Genomic DNA, 12,570 nt, shown 5'->3' with positions numbered 1-12,570 from the left:
ACCTAACATCCCGAGCCCTGCACTAATCCCGACCGACCTTTAGGTAGAAAAGATGTCAGATTCGGAAAGCCAGAATATCTCGGTCGCAGACTACGACGACGTGGTCAAGCAAAGCAGCGAAGAGGTGGACATCATGTCCTACTCTCCAGAGGTCGAGCAACGACCGCAGCAAATCCCCGTCCGAGCCCCCGAGCAAGAAAGGTCATCAAGCTCATCAGGGACGTCGAGGTCGAGCTCCAACGGGTCGGGGAGCTCGAGCACAGGAAGCGGGAAGACGTCCACAAGCGGACGGGACTCCCCGGTAGAAGGCGTTAGGGAAACGCCTACGAGGGTAATAGGGGATTACCCTCAGGTTGAGCCCGAAGAGGGCCACCGGGCAAGCGAAGCAGAAGCAGTCGAGGAAGACCCGGCCGGGCCGGCGGCGCCAAGCGGGGACGGGTTTGAGTTCCTAAACAGCGAAAGTGTCGAAGGCCAAATGAGTTTGCTGACAAAAGGGGAAGCAAGCAGAATTGCGGCACCTCTCGCCGGTCGGGTCGAGTTCGACACCAGTAGGCAGCTCAGGAATATCATCGAGCGGCACCAGGGGAAGTGGCTCTGGATGCATTACGACTCGCTAATGGCCCCGATCACTTTCCCTTTCTCCAGCCTCCTCACGGCATTCCTGGGCTACTACCAGGTTATGCCCGGACAGATCTGCCCGAACGCGCACCGGATGATCGCGTGTTTCCCCCAGATCTGCAATCGGTACAACTTGGCCTGCACCATAGAGCTCTTCAACTTTGTCTACCAAGTGAAGGTGCTGGCGGCCGCATACGGGGGTGGATTCCTGATGACCCAGTCCCGAGCAGATAAGTGCTCGATTGAGGGGCTGCCCGGGAACAACCGGGGGTGGAAGAACCGGATCTTTTCAGTGAAGTACGATCCGTGGATCCTCCCGGTCGAGAGGGTCTGGAGTCAACGCTTTCGAAAGCAAGTCATCCCAACCGAGACCCAGGCCCTTATAGATGCCGTGACCAAGATCTCGGGCGAGATTTACGAGTACTGCATCTTCAAATTGCCCGAGTGCTACGAAGCGGCCCGGCTGCCCGATCCGGTCTACGACCTTACCGAGAAGTACAAACCCGAGCCGGCGGGTGTAACAATTGCACGGATGCCCGCTCGGGACAAAAGGAAGGGTAAAGGTTTGAGGCTAACCCTTTTCCCGACCCTTAACATTCCGACCGTGCCTTTAACTCGATCTAACCCACTTCTTTTGTTTGCAGAGATGGCCGGTTTTGGAGACGAGGACGTCCCTCTACGCCCGGTGGCCAAGATTTCACTTGGCAAAAAGAAAGCCCAAGCCAAACCAACCGGGGACAAAAAAGTCCCTGTTGCCCGACCTCTAAGGGCATCGACCGTCACCACGACTGAAGGCTACGTCGTGGACGCATCAGAAGTCCTGGTTGCCCGGGTGGCGGTCGGGAAGGGGAAGGAGAAGGCGACGGAGAAGAACGTCTCCGAGAGCGGGGCTTTGAAGCGGCGCCGCGAGCAGCACAGCCCGAGCCCCTCAGGCGGGGGTAGCAAAGGCGGGTCTTCGATCCTTGCCTGGATCGGCAAAGCCGGGCCGACCAAGGAGGACGTCACGAAGCTGTCCCCGAGCCAGGAAGCCGAGAAGATTGGCTACGACCTAGCTGAGGTAAACACGTTCTCTTCTTTTTAAATTTTATGCAAGTAACTCCACTCGGCTAACTCGATCGTTTTCATGCACTGCAGATCTCCCGAGCGGCCCAGTTCCTTCAACAACGGGCCTTACAGGCCAATGAAGCTGAAGCCCTGAAGAAAGTCGCCAACCGGCGATTACAGGAGATCCGGGACCTTGAGGCCGAGCTCAAAAAGGTGCAAGCCGAGCGAGATCTCTCGGAGCAGGTCGCCCAGCAGGCGGTCGGGGAAGTGGCCGAGCTGAAGGCTCGTCAAAACAACCCGGACGAACTCGCCCAACACCTCTTCCGGGACAACGAGTCGGGCACTCGTTTTCTCCAGTCCGTTCGGGGCACAGAGGTCGGGGAAAAGCTGGTATGGACGTTTGGCCGGTGGGCGTATAAAGCCGGCCAACGAAAAATGCGCGACCAGACGAAGAAGATCATGGAGCAGGCCCTTGAAGGGGATGATCTCCAGCTGGTCCTAACTACGCTCCCCGACGATATACCCGACCCGGGGCCGGCGCCTTTCGAGCTGAAAGATCGGACTAAGGCGAGCGGAGTCGTGGCCACCCCGAGCGGAGAGGGACTGCCGAAGAAGGGCGATGCCGAAGCGAAGAAGTAGAATAGATTTTACTTCTTTTTGTAAATGACATTAGTCGGGAGCCCGGTCCCGAGTTTGTACCGGGCACTTTTTCCGATCAATGAAACTTGTATTGTTCATCTCTTTTCCTGCACTTTTACTTTTAGACATGCATGTGCCGACCTTTAATGCTCGTCCTCTTGGCCTACTGGCCCGGTCATGCGCCAGTCGACTTGTTCGACACCCGACCTAGTGGCCTTAAGGCCCGGTCGCGCATCTGAAATTTCGACCACAAACTGGCCTACCCGATCGAGTTTACTCGATCTCCAGGCCTTGTCAAAATTTTGAAAATAGGTAAGCCACCACGGTCGGGATTTTCCCGAACGATGGGCCTATAGATACTTCCTTCATCCCAGCCCCCACACTATTGTGCCCTCGAGGCACGAGTGGGTGCGATAGTGGAAAGAAGTTGGACGGATTGGGGAATTGTGCTGAGAGCTCCTAGCTTTCCCGATCAGTGGCGTGACCCAAATGTCTGCCGAAGAGGAGCGCATTTGATCGGCCGATAAACTCGCCCGGTCGATGTAACTTGACGGTGAATTGATCTACGCGCAATGAAGGTAAAGGAAAATAACTGACCGGGCCGCCGTATGCAAACGGTCGAGCAATCACCGATCGTATATACATTAAAGCTTCCCGCTCGCAGGCGGTTGAATAAATATTTACAACCACAAATTTAATTACAAACGACGACCGAGACTAACTCGCAGGTTGAGCCCCCACTTCGTCCAAAGATTACAAAAAATAGGCTAATGCCTAAACATAGCGAGGTGTTCGGAATTCCAAGTCCCCTCGATCACCCGACCGGTTGTCGTCTCCAGTCAGTATGTCCCCGGCCGTATGATAGCGCTGATGATGTACGACCCTTCCCAATTTTGAGCTAGTTTTCCGCCCTCCAACGGTTGACTGGCTTCCCTTCGTCGTAGAACGTAATCTCCCACCTGAAAGTAACGAGGGTTAACCCGGACGTCCTTTGAGCTCTTGACTCGCTTTTGATACTCGGCCATACGCCGAGCAGCTAACTCTCTCTTCTCTTCAACCGCATCGAGATCCACGACCATCGCATGTTCGTTTTCCTCCGCGTTATAAGTTCTCTCTCGATCGGTTGGGATCCAAGCCTCGATCGGGAGTCGGGCTTCTGCTCCATAAACCAGGGCGAAAGGGGTCTCCAAGGTAGCTTCCCTCGGGGTCGTCCGATAAGTCCATAACACATATGGCAACTCATCGGCCCAACTACGACCAGCCGAGTGTAGCTTCTTTTTCAGACCTTCCAGAATCGTCCGCTTGGCATTCTCCACTTGTCCATTTCCCTGCGGGTAAGCCACCGACGACCGGACGTGGGTCGTCCCAATCGTGGCCAAGAAATTTTGGAAATACTGGCTTACAAATTGGCGGCCGTTGTCGCTGATGAGATGCACGGGCACACCAAAGCGGGAAATCACATTGCGCCAAAGGAACCGAGCACACTGCTGAGAGGTGATCGTGGCTAAGGGCTCAGCTTCTATCCACTTGGAGAAGTAGTCGATGGCGACAATCACAAACTTTCTCCGACCGGAGAGCTGAGGGAAGGGGCCCAAGATGTCTACCCCCACCTAGCAAAGGGAATTGCAGTTGTGACCGGTTGATAGAAGGTTGCCGGTCGTCCAGGCATCCGGGCAAACAGTTGGCACGTCTCACATTCCCGAGCTAACTTTTCACAGTCTAGCTGGAGGGACGGCCAATAGTACCCGATCAGCATGATACGACGGGCTAATGATCGGCCTCATTGATGTGAAGAACATATTCCCGAATGCAATTCCTTCATGACCAGATCGGCCTCAAATGCGGTCAAGCAACGCATAAGAGGGCCTCCGTATGATCGCCGGTAAAGACGACTGTCCAAGACTTGGAACCTCGGGGCTCTAAGCTTGGCCTTCCGAGCACGTTGGGGGTCGTCCGGAAGTCGACCGTGCTCGAGGAATTCCTTCAGATCGGTAATCCAATTGTCTTCTACCGGTTGGATTGGATTGACCGGTAGGCGATGGATGCTATGTTTCGGGATCACCAGAATCCGAGCTATCTTTGACATGTGTTCCGGGGCGTCTTGAGCCAACTTAGACAAGATGTCCGCGTCGGCATTATCCAATCGGGGTATATGCCGGACGGTATACCCCCGGAACTGAGCAAGCTTCTCCATGGCTAGGTCTCGGTATAGTTGTAGACGCTCTCCATTGACTTCATAATCTCGAGAACCTGTCCGACCACGAGCGCGGAATCTGTTTGAGCTCGAATGTATTCATCCCCCAAGTCCCGAGCGCACTGTAAGCCATTGACAAAGGCTTCGTACTCGGCTTCATTATTGGCGGATGGAACTGATACATGAGGGCGAAGTAGACCTTGAATCCTTCCGGGCTCGTGACCACCACTCCTCCTCCTGTTCCTTTCTTGCTACTCGATCCGTCAGTAGCCAACGACCACCACTCAGCCTCGGGATCCGCAACCTCAGGGGGTCGGGTATCCCGGGCGGTGCACTCGACCAAGAAATCAGCCAAAGCTTGACCTTTGATGGCTGGTCTCGGTCAGTATTCGATCGCGTATTGGGTCAGCATTAACGCCCACTTAACTAGGCGACCGGATAATGAAGCAGTTCGGAGGACTGGCCCGATCGGTTGATCGGTCAATAGGCGAATTGCTCGACCCTGTAAATAGGGAGCCAACTTCTTCGCGGCAATGTACAAGGCATAGACGACCTTCTCTAACCGGGAGTACCGGAACTCGGGACCATGTAGCGCGTGGCTTACATAGTACACCGGTCGCTGGACCCCTTTCGGATCGGTTCGGCACAATACTGCGCTTACTGCACGATCGGAAACGGCGAGGTACACGTCTAGCTCTTCTCCGAGCTCGGGCTTTGAGAGCACGATTGGTGACATGAGATACTCCTTCAGCTCATCAAAAGCCGCTCGGCATTCTTCGTCCCAGACGAATCCATTAACTTTCCGCAATACCTTGAAGAAAGGTAGAGCGCGCTCGGCTAACTTAGAGAGGAACCGGCTGAGAGCTGCCAAACGACCGGTCAATTGCTGGACCTCCCGAACGGTAGAAGGTGGTTGCATGTCCAGAATCGCTTTTACTTTGGCCGGGTTGGGCTCGATTCCCCTCTTGGTCATCATGTAGCCGAGGAACTTGCCGGTCTGAACCGCAAATGTGCACTTGGTCGGGTTCAACCGCAACTGGTACTTCCTCATGATCTGGAAGCACTCCCGAAGGTCCCGAGTGTGGTCGGATCGGTCTCGACTCTTGACCAGCATATCATCTATGTAAGCTTCCATCGTTCGGCCTAACAGATCGGCGAAGAGCATATTGACCATCCTTTGGTAGGTCGCTCCTGCGTTACGGAGGCCGAACGGCATCACTCGGTAGCAATACAGCCCGTCCGGGGTCACGAAGGCTGTCTTGCTTTCATCTTCATGGTGCATCATGATTTGATGATAACCCTTGAATGCATCCATGAAACTCATCAACTCGGCCCCGGCCGTCTCGTCGACCATCTGATGGATACTCGGTAGAGGATACGGGTCGAGCGGACAGGCCTTATTGAGGTCGGTAAAATCAATGCACATCCTCCAAGCTGGTGGCTTAGGAACAAGAACAATGTTGGCCACCCACTCGGGATAGATCACCGGTCGGATGTGCTCGATCGCCGCCATCTTTTTAACTTCTTCCCTGACGAACTCGCGGCGATCGGAAGAAAGGTGTCGGGTCTTTTGCACGACCGGCTTGGCTGCGGGATCGACGGCTAGCTTGTGACAAATTACCGATCGATCGATCCCGGGTATGTCTTCAGGCCCCCACGCAAAGATATCGGCATACTCCCGGAGTATGCCCAAAATTTCCACTCGGAGCTCGGGGGTGAGGGCCCGGCCAATCTTAATCTTCCTGTCCGGTCGGTCCTCGGACAGGGGAACTTCCTCTATTTCCTCGGAAGGCTCAGGTTGCTCCTTCCGATCCTTAGCCTCCTCCTTGGCTATGGTATTCACCCGGGAAGACTGACCGGAGTCGCGTCTGTTGACCGCTCGGGTGTAACACTTCCGGACGGATTGGACGTCGCCGCGGACTACGCCGACCCCATTAGGGGTGGGGAATTTCATGCACAGGTGGGGCATAGAAATTATCCCACCGATCTTCATAATGGCGGGTCGGCCCAAGATTATGTTGTGGACGCAATGGAGGTTGACTACAACGACCTCTAGCTCTGTCTTGATCGACTTCGGGGATGTGCCGATCTCAACCGGGAGCGTTATTTTTCCCTCGGGGTAAATAAGAGCCCCGGTAAAACCCGACAGTGGTACACCGACCGGAGTCAGCTCCTTCCTGTCAAGTCCAAGTTTCTCGAACACGTCCAAATAAAGGACGTTCACACTGCTGCCAGTGTCGACCATAACCCTCTGGACGTCCGTCCCTTTCACATCAATCGTGACCACGAGCGCCTCCATGCCATGGTCACCGCTGCTGGGTTGATCTTCGAGGGTGAAGGTTATGGGCTCCATTTTTTGCCTCTTCCCGGTCTCCCGGGAATCCAGTATGGCGACCGGGCAATTACTCCTCGGTCGGGAAGCGTCTTCCAATCCACCAAAAATGACGTGGATGGTCGGCTTTCCTGATGGTCGGCTGCTAGACGGAGGGTCAGGGTCCCGTCGGTCATCATGACGATCGTCTCTTCGGTCCCGACCTGATCGATCGGAGCGTTCATCACGATCAGAGCGATCGGAACGATGATGGGAACGCCGGTGATCTCTCCGATCGGTATTCCTCTTGGTGTCCTCTCTCTTCCCCACACATTTGTCCAACTTCCCCAGGTTGAGCAAATCCTCCAACAATTGGCGCAAGTGGGTACACTCCTCAGTGTCATGCCCGGCACATCGATGGTAAGCGCAATGCTTACTCTTGTCAGGGCCGTCTCGATCGGGATGAGGGAGTTTGATGAGATTGCAGGACTGAGCATACTGCATAGCCTCCGTTGCGGATCAGTTCAGGGCCGTAAACTCACCAGGCCTGGTGCGGGATCGGGGATGGTCATCACCCGATCGGTGTTCCGCCCGGCCGGCCGGTTTACGGGACGAAGACCCGACCTCCTCGAGCGCTTTACGGCATTCGCCTCGCCGGCGTTGGCATAATCTGTGACCCTTCGAAGGGCCTCCTCATATGTGGCCGGGGGGTGTAAAATGAAATCTTGATACAAATAACCCGCTCGGAGAGAGATGTGAAGCATGTGGGTGGCGGTCGCATCATCCATGGGCTCGACCTCCCCGACCGCCGCCTTCCATTTGATGAGGAAGTCGGTCAAGCTCTCCCCTTCAAGCTGCTTGGCCTTCTCCAAGTACATATAGGGCTTCTTCACCACCTTGGAGGTGATGAATTTCCTCACGAACTTGATCGCCAAGTCATCAAATTTGTCGATCGAGCCCGGCTGCAACGTTCGAAACCATTCCGCCGCTCGGTCGGTAAGTGTAGAATAAAAAGCCCTACACATTACGGCGTCTGATACGCCCTTCAGCATCATATTGCCGTAAAAATCATTGACATGGACCTCAGGGTCCGTACGGCCATTGTAACTTTTCTCCTCGGAGACCTTCAAATCAAGCGGGTAGGGCTGAGCCATTACCTCGGCTGTAAAAGGCGTCTAACCAAGGTCGATTGGTCGACCGGGGGCGTTGTAGGGTGTGCGTTTCTGAATTGCGCAAACTCCGCCTGGAGGTTATAGAGCAATCCTCGGGTCTCGTTGAGCTCGGCGGCTTGAGCAGCCTGGGCTGCATCCCGAGCGCGTCGCCGTCGATGAGATCTCGACCCACTATGCCCGGATGAAGCCTTCTGGCTGGCTTCTTGCATCTGTACGTCTTCCGGTTGCCGGTTCGGGTCTTGGGGCCCCAAACGTTGTCGCAGCTCTGGTCGAAGACGATCAAAAGCTACCGCTCGGGTAACTTCTTCAGGGTCCTCCGCTCGGGCAGGAACCTCTTGTGCTTGCTGGGCCTGCCGTGGTGCCTCCATCGCATCAGCACCCCCCGGTCCCAACCGCGAACGAGCCGAGCGTCGAGCCCGGGAAGCGGGCTGATGCTGCGACTCTACATGTGCGGCCGGGTAAACTGGAGGGGCGGCGGCTGGAGCCGTGTACGCAGGCGTATATGGTGGGTAACCAACCGGGGGCATGTAATAGATCGGTTGGCCTGGCCAATACCCGTACGGTTGTGGTGGGACCGGGTATGGATACTGGCCGGGATACATCATCGGCTGTTGCTGGAATTGAAAATTTTAATACAAAATTTGACTTAGTAATAAGAGAAAAACAAATAATTGAAAATCCAAAATTAATTGAAATAAATAATTCCATAGATTTGCTATCTAAAAAATTTTCTAATATCCAGATTTCTTCGCAAATTAAATCCAAAACAAAAAACTTTTTGACATACAATTTAGAGGAAGTCAAGAAAAATTTAAATAAACAATGAATCCTTTTTCGGGGAAGGTCAAGAACATTAACTTCAGAAGAACCTAGTTCTTCTAGAATTAGAACATTAAACCAAACCAACAGTCCCTCTTATTTAAACAGACTTTTTAAATTTAACTCAAACAAAAATGCCTATAAATTAGAACAAATTGTTGACACAGAAAGAGATTTAGAAATTATGTCAAATAATTGCATTAATACATTAAGACCAAATATGTTATACAGAACTGGTGTTTTAGAAAACAATTCCAGTTTAATTAGAACACATAGATCCGAAATGTTAGAAATACCAGAAGGTAGGACTGAAACATTCGGATTATTAACAAATGAAAGTATAAATCAAATTTCTTCCAAAAATTTAAATTATATACATTTAGGACTAATTACAATTGGAGTCAGAGGACTACTAATAAAACAAAATGGGACAAAAGTCTTAGTTGCTGTTTTAGACACTAGATATCAATCCTCACTAAATAAACAAATTATTGGGGTAATAGAAGTAGACATGAATAATAATATTGGAATTCATTATTTATGTCCAAATTATACTATTGCCTTAAAAGATATTAAGTATTTAAAAATTCAAGTCCAAACAAAGGGATTTGGAAATTTTAAGGGATCAAATATTGTGTTGGACGTAATTTTAATGGGAAGGTTATCCACACAAGTTTGCCCAAGATTTAAAATCAAAATTGATAACATAATTAAGACAATTGAGTCTAAAGGAATCAAATTCTTTGGACCAGAACCAGTCTCTTCTTCTCTTTTGGCAGGAGAAGAATGGAAAATTGAAAACTTAACTACTGAAATTGAAACTTTAAAACCAACAGAGGTAGTAACTTATACCAATGAAAACGGATCTTTATTATTAAGATTCAAAAATTATGAAAATTCTAACCAACAAGATCCAGAAGAAGAATAGATTATGGATTCAAAAACTTCAGGAGCACTCACATTAGAAGAATTTCAAAAAATTAAAAATGATGAGTTAATTATGGAAAAATTAAACCAAGAATTAGAAATGAGAAATTTAGAAAAATATAACTTACTGGAAAAATATCTAAATGATATCCACAAATTAAAAGAAAATTTTGAAAAAATTGAAGAAGAAGAAGAAAACATGAGTCTAGAAGAAAACTCAATAAAAAATTTTATGAATACAGCAGAAACTAGTATAAATCAAAATTCTGCCACATCCTCATATTATCCATCTGCTACTCCTGAACAGATGGCTTACCCAGTAGGACATCCTCCTAGACTACCTGTCACAATTTACAACCAAAATAATCCTAATAGGAGAACTTTAGGAAAAAGAACTCCTCATGAAATTCAAATATTAGGAAAAGATCCTATAATTTTAAACATTGCTAATATTCATCCACAATTATTAGATAATTATTTAGAGCAATGGACTGCCATGATGATTAGGGAGTTTGAAAGTAGACATTTCAATATCACAGAAGGAGATGAAATGGTAAAAATTGCTGAAAATTATCTGGGAGATATTGTTAGGGCTGCATGGGAAGCCTTTAAAACAAATTTTCCAGACAAATTAGCGGAATTAATTTCTCAAGGGAGTAATATACATAATTTTGCTTATTTGATACACAGAATTATCATAGGCAGAGATGCCAACACTGGACTAACAATTAGGCAAGCAGAAGCTATGAGAGACTTGGAACAAATTCAATTATTTGATTGGAATCATGTAATAGAATTTCTCCAAGACTTTTATGCTCTAGCAAGTATTTCAGGAAATTATTTTTCTCCAGAATTAGGAGAAAGGCTCTTTACCAAGTTACCCGGACTATTGGGTAAAGAAATCCATGAATCATGGAAATTGGTACAAGCCAATGATATTTTTGACAATATAGGAATAAGAATTCAACACATTATTAGTGAATTAAAGAAAAAATGTACTTACATTCAAATTCAAAAAGAATTAAAACAAAAAAATGTAGGCTTTTGCAAACAAATTTACACTCCTCAACAGTATGGAAAACATCCTGATGATGGGTACCAAAGAAAACAAACCAAACAAAAGAAAAACTATGTTAAGAGAAATTATTTGAGAAAATCAAATGCAAGAAAACCTTACCTAAACAAGACAAGACATGTTAGGAAATATAATAAGACTTACAAGAGAACAATTACTTGTTTTGCTTGTAACAAACCTGGACATTTATCTTCTGTCTGTCCAAACAGACAAAATTTATTTACCAGGGAATCAAATTTAGTTTCCACAATAAATGAAGATTTGGTAGAAATAACATCTGTTATTTCTAGTGAATCTGAAATTTGGAGTATTTGTTCTTTAGAAGGAATGGAAACTGAAGAAGTTGAAATTCAAGAAGATAATTTTCCAAACAATGGAATCCTTTTAGAAAAATTAAATAATTTTAATCTTTTTTAAATGGAAAATTGCATACATAATTAGAAATTTAAATCAGGAAGTGACAATATTATGTGTCACAAATGTAACTGGTATCCAGCTTTTAATAAAAGGTGGAAGTGCCAGACATGTATGAAGCAAATTTGCTCAAATTGCATTAAAAAGCATTTTGAGATAAAAATTCCAAATTTAGAACAAACCAACACAATAAAAAATCCTGAAAATAAAATTGATCAATTAAGAAACTAGAGTGACTAAATTAGAAAAAAGACTAGATATTGTGGAAGAAAAACTACATAAACTGATAATTATGGTGGAAAAAGGGAAACAAATATCAGAAGAGAGAAATTTTAAATTCACCCAATTATCCCAAGAAGAGCTAAACATTATCAACACAAAGGAAGCAGAAACCTGTACTGCTCCCATACCCTTAGTTTGTAACACTGAAAAATTAATTCAAATTGTAATTCCTGGAAAAATAATAATACATGAATTAAACATGTATTTTACCAATCTTAGTAGATTCAGGAGCAACCTCATCTACTATAGATTTAGGAATATTACCAGAAGAAATTAAACAAAAAATAGTTAAGATACCACCTGTTTTCTCAACACAGTTTGATGGTACTAAAATTGCTATAGACTCACAATTAAAAAATTTACAAGTAAAGTTCCAAACCAATTGTAATAATTGGTCTGATACATATCACTGGCCCAAAATCTGGGTTAAAAATTTAAACAACCACAAAATTCCTATAATCATGGGATTAGACTTTATTCTTCACAACAATGGACAAATAATCATAAATAAAGATTATTTGACTATTAGTAAAAATTACTCTTTAATACCTATAATTTCAAATTTCAAACCTAGAATCCTAGAACAAAAGAAATTTAAAAAATTAGAAGACTGCAAATGCATTAGCAACCAAGAAAAGTGCAGTTGCAACTTTCTAAAAATTGAAGAAAATTCACAAGTCAAGGAAGAAATTCTTAAGAATCTAAATTTAAAAGAAGGGATTGAACTAAATCTACACTTAATAGATACAAATGATTTTAAAAGAAAATTAAAAAACAATGACTTAGACCAATTAATAAAAGAATTAGAAAAAGAAGAAATTATAGGAGAAAATCCTACTAAATTCTGGGAAAGAAACAAAACAATTTTTAAATTAGAAATTATAAACCCAGACATCACAATAAAATCACCAAATTTTAAATATGGAAATTGGGAACAAGAAGAATTTAAAATGCATATTGAACAATTATTAAAATTAGGCATAATTAGAAAATCAAGTTCAAGACATAGAACTCCTGCTTTTATTGTTCAAAAAGAAGCAGAAAAGAAAAGAGGTCAATCTAGAATGGTCTTTGA

This window comes from Ipomoea nil, unplaced genomic scaffold (genome assembly GCF_001879475.1).
Source record: "Ipomoea nil cultivar Tokyo-kokei standard unplaced genomic scaffold, Asagao_1.1 scaffold1403, whole genome shotgun sequence".
In the NCBI taxonomy this organism is placed as follows: Eukaryota; Viridiplantae; Streptophyta; class Magnoliopsida; order Solanales; family Convolvulaceae; genus Ipomoea; species Ipomoea nil.
This window is presented reverse-complemented; position numbering follows the sequence as displayed.